This window comes from Octopus bimaculoides, chromosome 23 (assembly GCF_046866305.1).
Source record: "Octopus bimaculoides isolate indiv1 chromosome 23, ASM4686630v1, whole genome shotgun sequence".
Classification (NCBI taxonomy): domain Eukaryota; kingdom Metazoa; phylum Mollusca; class Cephalopoda; order Octopoda; family Octopodidae; genus Octopus; species Octopus bimaculoides.
In genome coordinates this window covers 6620537-6625536 of record NC_142950.1, presented here as the reverse complement: position 1 = coordinate 6625536, position 5000 = coordinate 6620537, and the positions used below count along the sequence as shown (strand labels likewise).

At 39.5% G+C, this 5000-nt stretch overlaps 1 protein-coding gene across 1 annotated transcript in view; it reads right to left on the bottom strand.

The window, feature by feature from the left end:
• The window catches only part of LOC106874022 (uncharacterized), a 128046-nt gene that overhangs the window by 122252 nt on the left and 794 nt on the right, over positions 1 to 5000 (bottom strand). The window contains exon 1 of the mRNA XM_089340603.1: positions 4638 to 5000. This exon is cut by the window's right edge and continues 794 nt beyond it. The gene's annotated coding sequence lies outside the window, so the exon portion shown is untranslated. The remainder of the gene's footprint in view (positions 1 to 4637) is intronic.

Below are 5000 nucleotides of genomic sequence, written 5' to 3'. Positions count from 1 at the left end.
ATATATATATATACCCACACACATATATACATACACACATCTATCTATCTATCACTGTCTTCCATGCAGTTTCCATCTACCAAATTCACTCGTCACCAGGCATTGGTCGATCCGGGGCTGTGGCTGAAAGCACTTCCCCAAGGTAACCGAACCCGAAACCACGTGGCTGCAAAGCCAGCTTCTTATCCACACAGCTAGCGCCTATAAGAATAGAGTCTTTCGGTAAAAGTATATGACGTCATGAGTGTGTGACTGCGTTTCATCTGCTCGACGGAGCTGAACAGTCAAAAACTCACACACACACACACACACACACCCACCCATGACTGACGTCATATACTAATACCGAAACATTGCCATAACACACACGCGTGCGTGCGTGCATATATATATATATATATATATATATATATATATATATATCAAGTGTAACTGCCCGAAACAGTTATTACTTCTGGCACTTGCCTGTCCAAATTGTTGATCGTCTATTTGTCCGAATGTTTTATTGTCCTCTATTGCGTTTTTGTCCCATTTTATAGATAAATATATATATATACGCACACACACAGAGACAGGGTCATACCACTAGAGACGGAGTATTTGTGTTCGTTTGTGTCGCATTCTTTGTAAATATGTTCTGAAATTGTTAGCATATTAATTGCAGTTGGAGTTAGTAAAGAGAGTGTGGGGAGAAGGAAAAACAAAAAACAAAAAGAAAAAAAGCAAACTGCCTTCCCGAATCTGCCAGAACACAAGACGTTGGGAATGAAAGGTGTCAACTGTTCCATTTATAGTGAATCGTAGACGTGTGTGTGTGTGTGTGTGTGCGGAAAAGGATGAAGGCAGTTACACACGCACTAACGAATCACACACACACAAACACACACGCACACACGTCTTCAGTGTTATCAGCTGCAGTTTTTTTTTCTAGACAAGTGCGTGTGATCTACTAAAAATAGCAACCAAATCTCTCTCTCAAACACTCAAATCACCCTCTATGAAAAGAAACAGGATCAAAAAAAGAGATGGTTACAGCTGGGACGCATTTTTGATTATAGGGGCTGCTCGACTGCAGTTAGAGCGGTCGGCTAATAGAATCAGTCGAGCATCGAAAAAAAACAAAAACAAAGACATTGTCCTGGTTCTTTAAGTTCTGAGTTCAAATCCCACCGAGGTTAACTGTTGTTTACTGTTCTGGGACCGATAAAGTAAAATACCTATGAAGTATTGGGGTCGATAAAACCGACTAGCCACCCCTCCCCTCGAAATTTCGGGCCTTGTTGGATCGATAAAATAAGTGCCAAGTGAATACTAGGATTGACCTAATCGAATTACCCCTGTCCCTAGATTGCTGGCCTCGTGCCAAAGTTTGAAACCATTATTATTATTATTGTTATTATTATTAGCTTCGCGGCATTTTTTCCGGGTTTACGTTCCGAGTTCAAATTCCGCCGAAACTGTCTTTGCCTTTCATTCTTTCGGGGGTCGATGAAAATAAGCATCAGTCACGTACTGGGGTCGACTTCAGCTATTAGCCCCCCCCCCCCACCTCCCTTGAAATTTCGGGCCTTGTGCCTTCGGTAGGAAGGTCCTTATTACTGCGGCGAGTTGGCCGAATCCTTAGCATGCCTGGCCAAATGCTTAACACCATTTCGTCCTTCCATTCCGCGGAGGCGGACTTTGCCTTTCATCTCTTAGAGATCGATAAATTAAGTACCAGTTAAATACTGGAGGTCGGTGTAATCGACTGGTCCCCTCCCCACCAAAATTCAGGCCTTGTGCCCATAGTAAAAAAAGTTATTATTATTATTATTAAGGCGGTGAGCTAGCAGAATCGTTAGCGCGCCAGGCGAGATGCTTAGCGGTATTTCGCCCGTCGCTACGTTGTGAGTTCAAATTCCGCCGAGGTCGACTTTGCTTTTCATTCGCTGGGGATCGATAAACTAAGTACCAGTGTAACACTGGGGTCGATGTAATCGACTAGTCCACTCCCTCATATTTCAGGCCTTGTGCCTTCAGCAGAAAGGGTTATTATTATCATTGCGACGAGCTGGCAGAATGGTTACCGCAACGGGAAAAAGGCTTAACGGTATTTCTTCCGATTTATTACATTCTAAGTTCAAATTCCGCCGAAGTCGATTTGGTACTACTTTAAATACAGGTTCCGACGCATCTACGTAACCCTAACCCACACTAAAACTAACACTAACTCCCTAACGAGTGAGCAGTGTAAAAACATATCGTTACATAGATGCATCAGGACCTCAATTTAAGCGGGACCTCTGTATTTAAGTAGTGCCGTCGATTTTGCTTTTCAACTTCTCGGGGTCGATAAAGTAAGTACCAGCTGAGCATCGGGGGTCAATGTAATTGACCAACTACTTCTCCAATAGCAGAAAGACTTATTTTTAATTCTAGGTTAGTAGAATTGCTAAATTGTCGGACAAAACACTTTGCTCTGTACAAACCTCTTTACAATCTAAGTTCAAATCCCACCAAAATCAGCTTTGTCTTTCACTTCTGGGGTTGATGAAAAAATACCAGTTATATATTGGTGTCAATTCAAGCGTCCAAACGACAATGGAAACTAACATTTCTAGCGGGGTGGACCTCTATGTGGTTGTCCCACTAGAAATAACAGCCAAATTCCAATCTGCCTCAAAGAAGGAAGGATATTATATCTGTACTATATGGGACCCTATAATTCAAGCTAATATCCTAAAATGACGCGATGGTCACGGTTGGCCTGTCTATGATTATAGACATAAGCAAAACAAAAATGACACATGGGGCTCTACAGAAACAAAACCAACCGTTAATAGAAGACGGGTGGATTACAGAGAGTGTCCTTAAAATATTTAATGCTGGATCTAAAGTTCATGAGTTCAAATCCTGCCCGATTTAAGAAACTAATCCCCACCACCTGCTCAAGTTTAAATTAAAACTGGTCAATCGGGTTTAATGCGTGGCTGTGTGGTCAGAAGCTCGCTTCCCAACCACATAGTTCAAGGCTCAGTCCCACTGCATGGTACCTTGGGAAAGTGTATTCTACTATAGCATTGGGCCGACCAAAGCCTTTTGAGTGGATTTGGTAGACGGAAACTGAAAAAAAAAAGCCTGTCGTATATATGCGTGTGTGTGTGTGTGTGTGTGTGTGAGTGTGTGTTCCCCACCAGCGCCTGAAACCGTTGTTGGTGTGTTTGCACCCTCGTAACTTAACGGTTTGGCAAAAGCGACTGATAGACTACCAGGCTTAAAAGAAAACAGAGTAAGTATTGGGATCGAATCATTCGACTAAAAAAATTTTCAAGGCGATGCTGTAGCATGGCTGCAGTCAGATGACAAACACGTGAAAAATAAAACCTATGGCCTATTATAATAACCATCTTGTATATTATTCGTGGCTTAGGACAAGAACCACCCAATGTAAATCTGTGTCCCGTATAATATAGTTATCCCGAAATGCTTCTTAATATTTGTTTTCCAGAGGTTTCGAGAAAGAGGTGGGGCAGGTGGGATTAAGGTATTCTCAGCCTGGAGACCTGGCTCGAATACTTCACAAGAAAAATACTGTGGAGATCTAATAAAGGTACCCAAAATATTTGATCGCGTTGTTAAAAAGTGGGAGGACCGAATTAAGCTAAACTATAACTGGATTTGAACTGAGAATGCGAAGAACCAGAACAAATACATCAGGGCAACAAATCTGACGTTGTTTAAAGTACCACCAGTTCATTGTGCTTGGTTGGTACATTTTTAACCACTCCAAAAGAATAAAAAGAAAAAAAAAAGTTGACTTCGGCGGGATCCAGAGGATCGGAGCAAATATGCGAAGCATTTAAACCGACGGTCTGACGACTTTGCTAATTCGCCGCCTTATTACTCTGTATAATAATAATAATAATAGCCACGCTGTGTTAACTTATGGTCAGGTACCATAAGTAAGACATGGTCAGCCAGGGGATAACGAAGGGCTTAGAAAAGAAATTTTGCAACGGGGAACAATGAGTTCGGTCCTTGATAAGAAAAGCTCCCGTTACACATATCGTGTGTGTGTGTGTAGGTTAATCGGACCCGTCAGATATCTAAGGAACCCCTAGCTGCATCTCCAGGCCCGGGCTATTGTACCTGCAGAGCTCAGCCCGCTGTACGCCTGATCTTTATATACACGCATAACAGACTACATATACATTATACACACGTGTCGGTTAGGCACACATATATTAGAAATCGTATATATACATTATAAGGTATCTATACAGCACATATACACATTACATTATAAATACATTATATATGAATACACACACATTACATGGGTTTATACTTTCCCTCAAATAAGTTTTTCAGTCAACGACTTTTCCAAAAAACAAAACGTGGTGGCCACCAGAAGAACGTCTTTAATTATGTCTGCTCAGATTAGGGGCTGAGTTGAACCCATCAACAAAGAACAAATAAATCAAATTTATTATCTACACATTATTCTCGTTTTTTTTTTTCGTTTTTTTTTGTTGACATTATATAGTTAATAACAAAAAAAAATTGCAAATAGTTCAAATAAATGAATAAAAATAAAGAATAAAAATAAAGAAAAAGAAAGACAAAAACGAACGTAAAGAACAATTTCAATTTCTCACCTGTGAAACGAATATAACATCACCTTTGAAACTAAGCAGGTATTTCACCAGGAGTTGATAGTAAGAATCACATTGGTAGATATATACAAGTATACAGTTCAACAGATAGTCTCTGGTTATATATATTATATATATATACACGTTCAGTTATGTATATATGTGCGTGTATCTATACATATATATGCAATATATATTATTGATATATATATATATATATAAATAACTATATATGCAAATATTTATAGTTATAAATACATGTGCACGTATATATACATACTTTTCGTATTAAATAGTATGAATATTATATAAATATAAAACCCGAATTATTTCTCTAAGATTTTTTTTTTTGTGTGTATTTTCGTT